We start from the raw sequence: 16,197 nt of genomic DNA, 5'->3' as shown, positions 1-16,197 counted from the left end.
CTCCGGGGTACGGGCTGGCTAGCGCGGTGCCGGGAGGGAGTGCTGTAGATGCCCGCGATTGCCGGGGCTGGGTCGGGCATGTTGGCTGCAGGGTCGGCGGGCGGCGAGGGGCGGGCCTCCTGCGATGGTGAGGTGCGCGGACACGGGTAAATGCAGCTGGGTCGTGTTTTCCTTTTGGTGTAGGAATTTGTAGTTTGTGGGTTTTTCATTTGTTCTGTATTAAAATATTTAGAAATCCAGGGCGCCTGGGTGGCTCAGTCGGTTAAGCCCTTGCCTTCAGCTCAGATCATGGTCCCAGGGTCCTGGGATCGAGCCCCGCACGGGGCTCCCTGCTCAGCGGAGAGCCTGCTTCTCCCTCTCCCCCTGCCCCTCCCCCTGCTCACTCTCTATTTCAAATAAATAAAAATCCTAAAAAATTGTTTAGAAATCCCGTACTTGACAGAAAGTTTCCTCAATTATCAGTGGCTTTATGAAGCAAAGCCTACAAGTAAACATGAAAAGTGTAAAAACAAATTTGCATTTGGTTTGTTTGAGTAACTTGCTCCTGATTCTGTCCTCATCAAGGATGCACAAGTCCTGTGCTGCATTATTTTGTTGTCACTTTCGGTTTTGTTAAATAGCCGAGGCCTTTGTAACTCTTACCATGTGCTGTCGGGCTGGCTCACTGTGTCTTATGTCTGAAAATCTCTAGAGGAAGTACTAAAGTCTGATCAGAAATTAGAGCAGCACCATTTTGATTAGTCCAAGTGTTTCCCAGGTTGGAAATAAATCTTGACTCAGTGAAAAGAAGTTGAAGACATGCAGAAAACACATAGGAAGTGACTGAAGTGAGTCCTTCCTTCTCATTTACATAAGAAATTACTTCTAATGTAAATGAGCGGATGTCTCCAGTTAAAGGCAGAGCTTGGCAGAATAGTTTAGAAGACAAGATCCAGCTGCATGCTGTGTACAGGAGCTTCACCTGGGACCCAGTGACACAAAGAGGGTTAAAGTGAGAGGGTGGAAAAGATCCTCCATACAGACAGTAACCAGTGGAGACGTGGTGTGCCTTCCCCATATCAGACAAGATGGACCCTAGGTCAAGACCCTTGGAAGAGGTGGGTGAGAGTGAGGGATTGTCTGGGCCGGGTTTAAGAAGAGCGACCCAGAGCCCTTTCAGGAAGCCGGTCCAAACGGGGTCTGACTGCTGTCAGTGCAAAGGTGCTGCTGAGAGAGATTTTCAGGGGTGTAACCCTCTCCCCTGGAGGTATGCAGACAGATTCCACAGACCTGTGGGGCTCAGGCTGCCCTCTGCGGGCTGAAGGATGTGTGGTGTGCGTGCACAAGCTGGGCAGATCCGGGGAGCCAGGGAGTTGGAATAGGGCAGCTCTAGGGAGAGGCCCTGCCCTAGGAGGGGGCTGCTTGGAGCACTTGATATCTGCCTAATGCCAAATGCACATATTCCCCCTGAAGGCCCAGCTGGAGCAAGCTGCACATGCTTGCTATTATGGGGCTCCACAGACTTGCTGGGGTACCCTCCAATGAAACAGCTGGGAGCATTGACTGCTGTGCCAGTCAGCGTCTGCAGTATGCAATCAGTCCAAACGTGGAAATCTGCCACCATGGAACGATTTTCAGGGGTGCGCCTCCTACTTTCAGAAGGTCATGCACTTTGTTGAGGAGGTTGGAACTCCACCGGCTTGTAGGGCCCTGGACACACAAGACTGGTTGATCACTGCATACTGCACACACACGTGCCACACAAGGATGTAGCCAGGGATCTGTACAGTGAGAAGTTCAGGAGAGGCCTGGTCTCGGGAGTAGGCTGTCGGGGGTACATGGAATCTACCCATTTCCAAGCCCTGACATTGGCAGGCTGGGGAGGTACCTACTGCTTATGCACAAAATATGGTGGTCCAGATAGGCAGGAACCTGGAACAGGGCAAGAATCTTGAAAAGCTGGATCTTGGGAGGGGGCTCTTGGGCCTGTAATACACCTGCCCTATCCAACAAAAATGTGCTTTGAGACTGAAGGAGAATGGACTGCCCTTCCAGGACCGAAACGACTTGGGCTGCAGGAGTAATCCTCATGGGGACACCTGGGAGCTTTAATTACAGGTAAGCCCTAGAACCTAAGGCAACCATTCCAAATGGGACTGAGCTGTGCAGGGTTAAAACTGAGAGTCAGAAATATTTTAGGGGGATGAACTTTTCATGGAAGGAAGGCTATGCACATGGTTGGGAACAAGGAAACTCTAGAGCCAGGGAAAAATAAAAAAGGGGTTAAAGTTCAGGGTTTTGGTTAGAGTTTTGGATAGAGTTAGGGATAGGATGTATGGTTTGGGGGTAGGATTTAAAGTTTACGGTTTACTGTTTGGGGGTAGGGTACAAGTTAGGGTACGGGTTAGGGTACGGGTTAGGGTTAGGGTACAGGTTAGGGTTAGGGTACGGGTTAGGGTATGGGTTAGGGTTAGGGTACGGGTTAGGGTTAGGGTACGGGTTAGGGTACAGGTTAGGGTTAGGGTATGGGTTAGGGTACGGGTTAGGGTACGGGTTAGGTTTAGGGTTAGGGGTTAGGGTTAGGGTACGGGTTAGGGTTAGGGTTAGGGTCTCCCTGTCCTCTGCTGTATAGAGACCATTCTCCTCCGGTAACCAGATTGATCATTTCAGAACATAACCTTTGAGCCTGTCTGCGATCCGCTCCCCACCTGTCTGTACTCTCCAGCCTCACCTCTCCCACTGCAGCCCCCCTCTGTGGGCCACCAAGCTGTGTGGTTGTCCCACATGTGCCTTGGGCCTGACTCCAATCCTTTACATTCTCTGTGCCCTCTGCCAGGAGCACTCTTCTCTCCCCTTGCATCATGTCTGGCTTGTTCCCCCATTGGCTGGGCCTCTACTTGCCCCCTGGTGACCTGACTCATGTCTGCTAGGTGTATGTGCTCGTCCCATATTTAAATGTAGTATCCACCTTCCCTGTGTGAGCGATTTACTAACCTGCGAGGTATGGGGTAGGCACAGGGAAGAGGTCTTAGTGCCTGTGTAAAAATATCAGTCTCAGGGCGCCTGGGTGGCTCAGTCATTAAGCGTCTGCCTCATGCAAGGTCTCGTGCTCGAGGTGCTCTAGCTCTGTATCGCCCACTTGCTGACCGTGGGTGAGATGCTGACCCACTGGTTAGGCTGGGAGCTCCGAGGGCAGGGAGGGTGTCTGGGGGTCCCCTCTGTGTTCCAGCGAACAGACACAGGTGTGGGTGATGCACGCGTGGAAGAAAGCGTGAACACAAGAGTCTGTGGCCCAGACCTCTCATCTGTAACAACATCCGCCGCATCACGGTGCTGCTGGGGGAATCCCACCGATTCACTAAACTTTGAAGTGCTACCACCTCCCAGGCACTGTTCTGGGGGTTGGGGACCCAGCGGTGAGGAAGCACGGTCCCTGCTCGCGTGGGGCTGGCCGGAGCAGAGGTCAAATGAGGACTTCAGGTCCCCGGCAAGTGTCTCTGCTCAGCTGGGGGCAGCTGCCGGGAGCAGCGGGTCAGGCCCTTGTCCCCGTCTGGCAGCTCAGGACCGACCCGCGTGGGGCGCGTGGTGAAGGGGATGCAGGATCCTTGGTCTGAATCCCCCCGTAGCCATTACCCCCATGTAGCCGGTCCCGTCACCCCCCCGAGTTTTGTCATCCATGAAGTGGGCAGGGGAGGAAAGCTGTTCGTGGGTTCAAGAGCCCTATCCAAGTGCGGAACCGGGTCTAGGTCATCTCTGGAGGGGGATTCAGCTCCAGCACCTGCCCCAGAGCTCGAGCCAGGTCCTCCACCGATGCGTGCCGCAGCTCCCGAGACTGGGGCAGCTGCAGCTTCGGCTCTCGCGCCAGCTCTGGGATCAGAGCCCGGTTTGGAGCTTGAGCAGCTCCAGCACCAGCTAGGGAACTCGCCAGCCAAGGGCCAGCACCTTCACCGTCACACCCTCGCCATCGTGCACGAGGTCAGGAGAGGGGCTGGGGGCGGGAGGGTCCCTGCTGGCAGGTCACCCCGGGTACCTTGGTCACTCCACTCAGAGCTCCCCCTCCCCACCCCTCCCACAGGTCACAGCCCCAGGAATCCCCACCCCTGCTTCCCAAACAAGGCTCAAGGTGGACAAGCAGACCTGGGATGTTGGAAGTTGAGGCTTGTACCTTCAACACTGTATATGTGTTGACCCAGAAACTCCACTTTATGGATTCTGTTGCAAATAGAGGTTGATGGACACGGTGTTCCCTTCAACACGGTGGGAGTGAGCTGCCCACGCTAGGTGATGGGTGCACCTGTGGCCTGGGATGGGTGCTGCTCACTGTTCTCCCAGACAGGGGTGCCCGTCACCCTTCTCTCCCAGGGACCTCCGTTTCCTCACATTCTCGCCAGGGCTGCTGGTCCCCAGACCAGACACCTGCCAGTCTGAGGGTGACCAGTGCTGCCTCCATAGGGTTTCCTTTGCCAGAGTCCTTCCCCGGGAGCTCCTGCATCTCTGACTGTCCCCCTCCCCTTGGACTTGCATGCATTTCGTATCTGTCGCTGTGGAACCCAGTGACTTGGAGCATGGTTTGGACCAGAGGCATGGGAAACCTTTCTGTGGCCTTGGGTTGTGAGCAATGCTTTGGCCCTTTGGGGTGTGTCTTCCAGCTTTCTGCATTTCCCTGGTTTCTCTGTGGGTCACAGGAGGAACCAGCCCTTTCCTGTCTGGGGTCAGGCTGAGGTGTCCCAGCAGGAACAGGGGTCTCCGCCCCGAGATTGTGTCCATATTTACCAAAGGGGGCTCTATGGTTACATCTCATCTGTAATCCATCGGGGATTTCAACATCCAATAAGGGAAATTCTATGTCAAGTCAACACAGAAAAGAAGGAGTCCCCTTTGAAAATAGGGGGGCAGACACAAAGGCCCATACTGTGTGATTCCACGTACAGGAAACATCCAGAACAGGTAAAGGAACAGAGAGAGGAAGCAGCTTAGAGGTTTCCAGGGAGGCCTTCTGGTTCGGGGACTCCTTTGGGGAAGCAGATATTCCACAGCCATGTTCTGTGGTGTGGTGGCCCGGCGTTGGGAATGTACTTGATGCTCAGGACTTGTTCAACTGAAAACAATTCATTTTATTTAAAATGAATAATAAATAGCATATAGGACATGGAAAGAGAATAGAACAGTTAATACGAACCAGAGAGAAAGAACATAGGGGAAGGGGATGAAACAATCTGGCGGGGCATCAGGGTCGGGTGATGGAGCTAAGGGTAATGGTACAAGGAGCTCTCCCCGTGAGGATGTGGGCTCTGGATGTGGTTCTGGGAGCCCTGCAGGAGCAGGAGGAGGGGCAGGGCCAGATGCAAGAGCAGGGCCAGATGCAAGGGCAGGGCCAGGGGCAGGATCCATGGTAAGAGCTGGGTCAGGGGCAAGGACAGGAGCACAGGCAGGGCCAGGGGAAGGGGCAGCGGCCCTGGAAAGCAGGGGAAGGGGCATCGGCTCTGGCAGGGGCAGGGGCAGGAACAGGGACACCGGCATGGGAAGGGGCATTGGCTCTGGCAGGGGCAGGAACAGGGACACAGGCAGGGGAAGGGGCATCAGCTCTGGCAGGGACAGGGGCAGGAACAGGGACACAGGCAGGGGAAGGGGCATCAGCTCTGGCAGGGGCAGGGGCAGGAACAGGGACACTGGCAGGGGAAGGGGCATCGGCTCTGGCAGGGGCAGGGGCAGGAACTGGGACGCAGGCAGGGGAAGGGGCTTCAGCTCTGGCTGGGGCAGGAACAGGGACACTGGCAGGGGAAGGGGCATCGGCTCTGGCAGGGGCAGGGGCAGGAACAGGGATGCAGGCAGGGGAATGGGCATCAGCTCTGGCAGGGGCAGGGGCAGGAACAGGGACGCAGGCAGGGGAAGGGGCATCGGCAGGAACAGGGACGCACGCAGGGCAAGGGGCATCGGCTCTGGCAGGGGCAGGGGCAGGAACAGGGATGCAGGCAGGGGAACGGGCATCAGCTGTGGCAGGGGCCGGAACAGGGACACAGGCAGAGGAAGGGACAGGTGCAGGGGCAGGGGGTGGGTCAGGGGCAGGAATGGGCGCACACGCAGGGGCAGGGAACCGGGTAGGGAAAGGGGAAGGAGCTGGGTCAGAGGCAAGGATAGGAGCACAGGGAGTGGCTGGGGAAGGGACAGTTGCAGGGGCAGAAGCCGAGTCAAGGGCAAGAACAGGAATACAGGCAGGGGCAGGAGAAGGGGCAGGATCCAGGGCAGGAGCTGGGTCCGGGGCAAGAACAGGAACACAGGTAGGGGAAGGGGCAGGTGCAGGGGCTGGAGGTGGGTCAAGGACAGGAACAGGACCACAGGCAGGGGCAGGGGCAGAACCCGGGTCAGGGGCAAGAATAGGAGCCCAGGCAGGGGCAAGGGAAGGGACCGGATCCAGGGCAGGAGCTGGGTCAGGGACAAGAACAGGAACACAGGTAGGGGAAGGGGCAGGTGCAGGGGCAGGAGGTGGGTCAGGGACAGGAACAGGACCACAGGCAGGGGCAGGGGCAGAACCCGGGTCAGGGGCAAGAATAGGAGCACAGGCAGGGGCAAGGGAAGGGGCAGGATCCAGGGCAGGAGCTGGGTCAGGGTCAGGATCCGGATCAGGGGCAAGAACAGGTGCACAGGGAAGGGAAGGGGCTGGTGCAGGGTCAGGAGCTGGGTCAGGGGCAAGAACAGGTGCACAGGCAGGTGCTGGGGAAGGGGCAGGTGCAGGGGCAGGAGGTGGGTCAGGAGAAGGGACATTGGCTCTAGCAGGGGCAGGGGAAGGGGCAGGAGTTGGGGCAGGGGCCGGAACAGGAGCACAAGCCGGGGAAGGGGAGGGGGCAGGTGCAAGGGGAGGGATAGGGTCTGCCGCATTGGCAGGTACAGGACCCGGGGCAGTATCTGGGTCAGGGGCAAGAACCGGGGCACTGGCAGGGGTAGGGATGGGTCAGGATCCAGGGCAGGAGCTTGGTCGGGGGCAGGAGCAGGGCCACAGTTCGGGGCAGGCACAGGGGCGGCGGCTCTGGCAGGAACAGGGGCAGGCCCAGGGGCAGGCTCTCCGGAGGCAGGTTGTCCAGCAGGCCCTTCCTGGCCCCCGTCAGGCTCTCTGTGGGCGGGTGCTGGGTCACCTGCCGGCTCCTGGTCTGCTGAAGTCGCAGCCACCACCCCTCCGTCCAGAGCTGCCGATGGAGTTGGAACCGGCTCTAGCTCCTCAGGTGGTGGAGCAGCTGTGAGAGGAGAAAAGCTCAGCCCGAGCCTGCTCTCCGTGGAGACAGAACCCAGCCCAGGGCCTCCCAGAGAAGCCGCAGCCAGGAAGGAGCCCTCCCCGGGGCGTCTCCCCAACCGCAGTCCACCCGCTGGGCGCTCTGAGCCCAGTCGTTGCTCCAGGCCCCACACCAGGCTCTGGGGGCTCCTCCCTGTGGGGCCAGCCCCCACCCTTCCGCACACACCCACGGGCACCCAGCCCCGGGCTTCTCAGCCTCAGGCTCAGTCTCCGTGGGCTCCGGCTCCTGGAGCACAATGCAGTCAATGACCACCAGGGACAGTGGTCTGGGTGGTGTCGGAGGCCTCTCCCCACAATCCCCAGCACCTGCTCCAGGGGAGTCCTGTGGGGTCACGCTCCGGATCCCGGACATGGAGTGGGTGTCCGCCAGCCTCGTGCCGATCTCATCGGAGGTCTGCAAAGACAGGGACGGGTAGCCGGCCCGGAGGCATCCCAGTCCTGCCCGGCCAACCTCCCTGTCCCCTGCCCAGTCGCCCTGCTGCTCTCAGATCAGACACACAACTGTGGGTGCACAGCCCTGCACGCGGGACAATGACCCATCCCTGCAGGGCGATCGAGATAAACCCTGGGCAGAAGCTCACAGCCCCCTACACCCCGTCCCACCCAGCCAGCCTGGACCTTGAACATGACCTGCCCACGGGTTATCTGACCCCTCATCAGCCTGCTCTTGAATGGCGTTGGCCCACCCCACATGACCCCTCTTCACACACACACACACACACACACACACACACACACACGGAGGGGAGGGGACCTGGGGCTGCACAGGTGGATTAGACCCTGTGGGGCTGGGTGGCCGGCTCTGGGCCTCCTGGTGTCACCTTTCGGGCCTTCCGGCCAAATGGCCAGAGGCGGTGGGGAGCCCTGATCGGACATCTCCAGCGGGGGCCAGCGTTTGCAGGGCGGGCTTTCCTCAGCCTGCAGCATTCAGACTTAGGGAGGCAACAAGCCCACATGTTCATGGTTGGATGATCTCCAACGAAATGAGCTGGGCAGGGGGCTGTCTCTGGAATGTGGGTGCCTGGTTACCTGGGTTCCAAATTCTGTTGGACTCTGTTGTCAGGGAAGTGAGGTCACCACTGCCCGGGGTCCCCTTACCCAACTTCCTCCTCACACAAGACCCCCACCCCCGAGGGCCCCCTCCCCCAGCTGCTCAATGCTCCCCCTCCCCCCATGCCCCATCCATACAGTGACTCCCTCACAGCCCCCCCACAGCCTTCCCAAGGCCTGGGTGCAGGCGGTGTCCCCGCTGTGAGGACACAGAGCTGGCTTCAGACTGGGCTCTTGTGCGTGCCCAGGGCTGTGACCCTGGACAGACCCTGTGCCTCTCAGGGCCTCCCCAGGCTCCCCATCTGCACAGTGGGGTGTTCTGGCTTCTACTCCTAGGGACGCCATCAGGGGTAGGACCTCTACATACATTCCGGACCTGCTATCACAGGAGGCTGGGGCACACTTGGCAATGCAAGGATGAGCCAGGGGCTGGGCGGGACATGGAACACAGCTCAGAGGGGCCTGGGTCTGCTCTGGGGTCTGGGCAAAGCCACCCCCTTCTTGCCTGTTCCCAGCCCCTGTGGGAAGGTTGCAATGAACGGATTCCGACCTTGTCCCCTGGTGACGCACACTTCCAGGGGCTCCCATTAGGTTTAGGCTCAGGCCCCGGGGCCTCGTCTGCGCCCATGTGCTGGGCAGTCCCCACAGTGGTTCCCGGGCATTCCCGCATCCTGCTCACACATCCCTGTGGAATCCCCTCCCCTCCGGGGTGGATGGCCTGTGTGACCGCGCTCTCAGGAAGAGAATGGGGCAAAGTGCTGGGATGTCATTTCCAAGCTGATGGAGGAAAGTCTGTGACTTCTTCTGGTTCCCTCTGTCGTGTGTTCATTCTCTGTCTCCTTATCTGTTTCTGTCTCTGTCTCTGTGTCTCTCACAGGAGCAGGATCTGTGGACTCCAGGGATGATGTGAGAAACCTCAGAAGCCTCCCTTGTCCGTGTTTCCCTCGTCTGTCCCGGTGCTCCATTCCTTCCTAAGGCCTTGTCACCCGGACCAGAGCAGTGAATCTGGAACCTCTTCCAAATGGAGACCCGGAGGCTGCAACAAGGAGGGTCTTGGCCTTGGTCCCCAGACTAGTGGTCAGTGCTCTGCCACGTTCTGCGTACCCAGGTCCTCAGCCCCCCAAGCCCCCAGTCTGTCCCCTGCTCAGAAGGACCTCGAGGGAGTACAAAGCATTTTCCCAGGACTGGGAGCACAGTGGGTCGGGGATGGAGATCCAAGGCCAACAGGCTCTTCCACAAGCCTGTGGGACCCTAGGGACACTGCATCTCTACAGCCCAAGTGACAGAAGAGTAAGCTGAGGCCTTTGTGCTGTAGCCCCTCTGGACTTGGGGGTGGGTATCTCTTCCTGCTTCCAAGTGCCCAGGCTGGTGATGGACACCGGAACCCAGACCCTGTCCTCTCCCAGTGCCCTGGCAACCCCCCTGGGCCCCTTGGGGACCCCTGACCCTCAGCCTGGCCTGTCTCCCCTCCCCATGCTATGGATCTGGGTCCTTGCCAGGAGTCCTGATGCCCTGCCCCATGGCCCAGCTATCTGCAACCTGTTTCTTCTTTCCCCCCTGTCACCCACCTCGCTCCCAGGGTGTCCTCCCCTTCTGACCCCCAGCTGGGCAGTCAGAGTGGTGTGTGTGTGTGGGGGGGGGGGGGTGGGGGGTGGGTGTGCAGGTGCACGTGCCTCTACGTGCCTGGGGATGCCAAGGTCATGTCCCCACATGGGACGGGGTGGGTAGCTCTTCCCGAGGATCTGAGGGGCTCTCACCCCCAAAGCAAACCTCATGGGAGGGTTGGGACTGGCCTAGGACTGGAGAGCAGCTCCTTGGACTCTGCACCCCTCAGTTGTCCTGGGCCAGTCCCTGCCTCTCTTGACCCAGGTTCCCAACTGTCCCTGAGGGTCGGACATGGAAAGGCTTGAACGTGGCTGCTCCTCCAGGGTTAGGTGGGGGACAGGTGCACCAGGCACGCAGGCCTCCCCACCGAGAGGGCCAGCCAGGTGTGTCATGGCCAGGTGTGCAGAGACGACCTGCCCACAGCTCCTGTACCATGACCCAGCCCTGCGGCAGATGTGCACGAGACCCATGGCTCCGCACCTGACCGGTCCCCCGCGTTCCCTCACCACCTCGGAGACAAGGGCTCTTCTTCGTCCTAGGGCCCGTCATCCTTCGGACAATGAGAGCAGAGGGATCCGTATCTAGAGGAGGCCGGCAGGGCGTCCCACGGAACGTCGTGTGCCCATCTCTGCTTTGTCGTCTAGGCTTAGCGGCGGACCCCCACCTAGAAAGAGGCCCGCGGGGCAGGGACATTTGTCTGCCCTGTTCCCTGAATTATGGAAAATGTCTAGAAGGGGCTTCCTGTCCATTTGTGGAGTCGATGAAGCCCAGCCAGCACCTTTCAGATGTCTGAGTGGCTCTGGGGCCCCTCTGCCAGCCCCCAGGGATCCCTGCTCTGGCTCCACCCAGGATGGGAGCCCCAGATGGAATCTGAAACCTCCTCACAGCCAGGAATGCGGCTTTGCCCCGGACACAGGACACCGAGGCTTGGGGCAGAGAGCTCCTTCACGGTGGAGAGGAACCGCCTCAGCCCCAGGCCACCCTCCCCGTGGGCCGGCCACAGGGTCGGGGAGCGGTCCCACCAGGCCCAACGGCAACCCCGTGTGTGGGGCCTGGCCTCGTGGCACGCAGGGTCCCCAGGAGACACCTGAGGTTCGGAGAGGGGACGTGCCAGGCCCGAGATACACAGCCCGCAGGTGAGGGGGAGTCTCCGGGCGGGACGGGGGGCCCTGCTCACCTTGGTGAGCAGCAGGTGTGGGAAGGGCTGGGGAGGCGTTCCTCTGGGAGGTGCTCCGGGAGAGGGACCACAGGAGAGGGCCTGGCCCGGCTCCACCAGCTTCCTCAGGCTGTCAGCACGGACCGCCCACAGCCTCTGGCTCGCCCCCAGCGGCAGGGCCCACTCAGGTTCACGGTGGGGCTGATCTGTGGTAAAGGAGGGACAATTCACAACACAGAAATTGCAAAACTATTTCTGTCCGTGTCCTGAAGTGCAACAGAATATCCAAATTGGTTCGGATCATCTTCCACGTATGTGAAGGGTGATTTTGTACATGGCCAAGGCTGGGGCTGGCCCGGGTGTGTGTGTCTGTGTGTGAAGGACCAGGTGTGTGTGTGTGTGTGTGTGTGTGTGTTTGAAGGACTGGGTGTGTGTGTGTGTTTGGCGTGTGTGTCTGTTTGTGTGTGTCTTTGAAGGGAGCAGCCCAGACCCCTTGGGTTGAGATCATGGCCACGTAAGGGGCACAGCCGTCGTGGCACCCCGGGTCGTCAGTGTCCCGGATGGCGTCGGGGCAGGAGACCCTCGCGGCCCTCCCCGAGCCCGATCCTGGAGCGCCCTCGTCCCCACTCTCCCCCTGAGCCCGCACCAGCCCTTACCGACTGCCTGGTGCAGGTGCCCCACGCCGAGGAGCCGTCGAGTGAGGCTCCTGTTGACCAGCTTGTCCCCAATTTCTTCCATGGGGCTCTGCGAAGACAGTGAGCAGCGCCCGGCCCGGAGGCATCACAGCCCTGCCCGGCCGTCCTCACCGTCCTCCTGCCCAGCCCCACTGCTGCCCCCAGATCAGACACAGCCCCGTGCGGGCACAGCCCTGCGCCCGGGGTGCAGTGACATGTATCGACAGGGCTCCGGATCAACCCTGGGGAGAAGGAGGCCGCCCCAGCACACCCCGTCCCACCCAGCCAGCCTTGACCCGGGGTGTCAACATGATCCACCCACCAGGCATCTGGCCCCTCATCACCCTGCTCCTGCTCAGGGTGGGCTACCCTGCCTGAGACCTCTGCACACACACACACACACACACACAGGAGGGGTGCTGGGCTGCACGGTCAGATCACAGCGGTGTCTGGCTGGCCTGGCTGGCTCTGGGCCTCCCTGTGTTCCCTTTGGGCCCCTCCAGGCAAATGGCCAGAGGTGTCAGGGGTGGGACCTGACCCTAGGTCTGCAGTGTAGGCAACGGCTCTCACTGTTGGCTTTGCTGAGACCACATCCTGGGGACATCGGGATACAGCAGGATTGCAGCATCTCCAGCCAAGTGAACTGAGTAGGAAGGGGGCTGTTTCTAGAATGTGGGTGCCTGTGACAGCCCTTGGGCATCTTGGGGACGCCCTGGCCATCAGCCTGGCATGTCTCCCCTGAGCCCCATGCTACGGCCCCGGGCATGTTCCCAGGAGACAATGCCCACAGCCCACGGCCCAGCTGCCTCCAACCTCCTCCTTCTTTCCCCCTTGTCCCCTCCAGGGTCCACGCCCCCTTGGACGCCCCTGGGGAGTTTGTGTGTGTGTGTGTGTGTGCGCGCGCGCGCACGCAGAGCCTTGTGTGTACGTGTGCCCGCGCGAGGGTGACCAGAGGAAAGGGCCCCACATGGGAGTGTGGGCAGGGGTCCCCCGGATCATAGGGGTCCTCGTTCCCAAAGGAAACCCCATGCGAGGTGAAGCTTGGCCTCGGAAGCTGGAACCCTCCCTGTTCCTCTAGCCTCTGCTCAGCTGGTGGGTCCCAGGCCAGTCCCTGCCTCTCCTGCCCTCAGTTTGCCGACTGTCCCATGAGGGCTTGGAGGAGGAACTTCATTAGCGTGGCTCGGCGTGGCCGGTCGGCTCCCACCTATTGGGTGGACGTGGCGCAGGTGCACTCTGGGTGGGTGGGGCCCTCCCACCAATGGTGGGTCGGAGGCAGGTGGATCCTGCGCAGGCACACACGGCCCAGCAGACGACGCCTGCGTGGGACCCCACCTGCCAGCAGGCCTGCGCAACCCCGAGGGGCTGGCTGTGGCCTTGGTCCTCCGTGTCCCGATCTCCACTGCCTGCTCAGTGACCCTCACGTCCTCTTAGGCCGGGGGCCAGCCCCAGTCCCGCCAGGCAGGGCCGCTGGACTGAGTGGACATGGAGACCTGGGGACTAGAGAGAAATGAAATATACCCCCGCTGCCGTCCTGGCCCCCACGTTCCACTTCAGTGTTCATCTCAGTGCATGGCGGGGGGGTCAGGGGAGGGTGATGGGGACACGTGTGGGCAGGGAGGAGGTCAGGCCGCCTTTGCCTCCTCTACATCCCCTCCCCCTGTCTTCCTGGCAGCAGCCCCTCTCCCCAAAATCCGGCACTCAAACACCTTCATCTCCCTGCTTTAAACCCCAACCCATCCTCCTGAGGTGGGAGTCACTGACCCCATCTCCAAAGTAGAAAACTGAGGTCCCAGGAGTTCCCACAGGAGCTTGCCAGTCACAGGGCCGTGACATGGCCCTGCTGTGGGTTTGAACCCAGCTCAATCTGACCCAAAGCCTGAGCTTACAGAGGAGCCGGAGGAAGTAGCCTTTGAGCCCAGGCTTGGAGGTGAGGCCACCCTGGATGGGGGTCATAGGGAGGGACGGCAGGGGTTCTGAGGGGCAAATTCTTGCCGGGCTCCCTGGGGGACGAAGGCCCTACAGAGGCTGGAGTGGGCTGAGGGGTGCACACTGGGGAGCATGTCTAGACCAGATCACGCAGGGCTCTCTGGATATTGGGCAAGGAGTCAGGGGACACTGCGGGTTGGGGGGTTCAGGGGACACAATCCGGGCAGTCTTACCAGAGCCACAGCATCGTAGATTTAGAAGGAGCTTGGTGGGCATGTTATTGTCCCCACCCAAGCATGGGGATCACCAAGCAAGCACCAGCCAGAGGTGAGGAGGCTGCCGCAGTTTCCTCCTGTGTAGAGTGGGGCCGTGGTGGTCGTCTGCGTCCTTCCAGGCCTGGGCATGCTGCCTGGAAGGTCCAGAGGTGGCTTCGTCAGAGTAGCTAGCTGTTTCAGTGAGGTCAGTACTCAGAGACGTCTGAGTCAGGAGACCAAAGAGACGCCCCACGTGCCCAGTTCAGCAGGATGCTCTTGTACATGGTGCCGATCTTCATGTCCAGGCTGATGGGGTTGAGGCAGCAGCGCCTACCTGCTGCATGGAGAGCGGCAGCGAGGAGCCGTGGTTGCAGACCCCGAGACACGGTGCTCGTGTGAGTCCGAGGCTGCCACAGATCTGATGGAGGCTGAGGAGGGGGAGGTGCTGACAGAGGCTGAGATGATGCCTGAGGTCTGCAGCAACGACTGGGAGGTCAACTCCGGAACTTGAGGAATGGCAAGGCCAGCAGAAACACCAGACTGTGTAAGGCAACCCTGGTCAGCATCTAGCCCAGAAGCTTCTAGAGACTGAGTCTTCTTGGCCCCTTGTGGCTGTGGAGTGGGGATTCAGGCTCCAGGAAGGGATGTCTGTCAGGGAGAAAGGGTGGGACAGTCACCTCCTTTTCCTGGCCATCAGGGATCCTGAGACAAAACCCACACTAATGTCCTCCACATCTACATCGGGCTGGAGGAGCATGCAGAGCGGGTAGGCGATGTCCCTGCTGCGCAGGTAGGGGCTGCATCTGAGCTGGTCCCAGGACTTGGAGTGAGCGCTCCTTTTGGTCTTGGGTGTTGTGTTGGGGGTGCGGTGGCAGAATTGAAGGGCTGACTTTGCATTGATCCGACACCCTGGGTGAATGGGTGCTCTAGGGTGTCCGTGGGCACAGGTGGCTGTGACCCACACATGGGAAGGTGTGAAGGAAGCACACGGAAGACAGTGCCCTGAGCTATGCAGGTTTTCTGCTCATGGGCAGTGCTCCTTGGCAAAATTCAGCTAGTCTGCTTGTTCCTAGAGCACAGAAGGCCCCTAAGGTCGTGAGTGGTTCATGGGAAGTCAGGTCAGTCTGTTGCTGGGCATCATGCCTAGCAGGAGGAGAGCTTCAGCCTGAAATGATGGTCTGGGGGTGACCTGGAATGCCAGGTGAGGTAGAAATTGCCCAGGTAGCCTGATCCACTCCAGTCTGTATTGCTTCTCTACCCAACAACCCAGACCTAGACAATGGCCCTCTGGCTGGCTGGCATCTGGAACAGTTAGAATGTTCCTCTGGTTCAGTCGAAGGAGAAGATCAAAGTTAGTAGAGCAAAGGAAACTATGAAGATTAGGGCAGAGATAAATGGAAGAGAAGAGCATGTGAGAAAAATCAGTGAAAACAACAGTTCTTTCTTTTGCAGATTTACCAAAATTGACAAAGAGACAAAAATGGAACCACTTTATACCAACCAATTGGCTCCCTGAGATGAAGCAGATAATTCTGAGAAGCACACAAACTACCAAAGTGACTCCAGAAGAAATGGAAACCCTGAGCAGACCTATAATAAGTAAATAGACTGAAGCAGTCATGAGAACTTCCCAAGAATGAAAAGTCCAGAACCTGATGCTTTCCCTGGTGATTTGGCCCACACGTTTAAAGAAGACATAATACCAATCCTTCTGAAAGTCTGAAAAAAGTACAAGAGGAGGGAACACTTCCCACGTCACCCTAGAATGCGAGCATTGTCCCGATTCCAAAGACTGACAAAGACCTTACAAGAAAAGACAGTTGCAGGCCAAAATCCATTATGAAGAGCGAGGCAAAAATCCTCAACAGAATTCTAGCGACAGAATCTAGCAGCACATTGACAGGACTCTACATCATGACCAAGTGTGATTTACACCGGGAATGCAAAGGCTGTTCAACGTAGCTAATCAGTGTCCTAGACCACATCCAGAAGAAACATGATCATGTCAATTGTTGTAGGATAAGCTTTGACAAAATCCAAACCTTTTCATAACAAGTATTCTCAATAAAATAGAAATAGAAGATTCAGTTGTGATAAAGGAGAGGTGCCTGGGTGGCTCAGTGGGTTGAGTGTCCGACTCTTGGTTTGGGCTCAGGTCATGATCTCAAGAGTCTTCAGATTGAGCTCCAGGGAGGGCTCTGCACTCAGTCGGGAGTCTGCTTGGAGATTCTCTCCCTCTGCCCCTCCCCACTCTTAGGTTTGCATGCT

This window comes from Mirounga angustirostris, unplaced genomic scaffold, assembly GCF_029215605.1.
Source record: "Mirounga angustirostris isolate CCGP_5_RB_7025 unplaced genomic scaffold, mMirAng1.0.hap1 SCAF_5, whole genome shotgun sequence".
In the NCBI taxonomy this organism is placed as follows: Eukaryota; Metazoa; Chordata; class Mammalia; order Carnivora; family Phocidae; genus Mirounga; species Mirounga angustirostris.
This window is presented reverse-complemented; position numbering follows the sequence as displayed.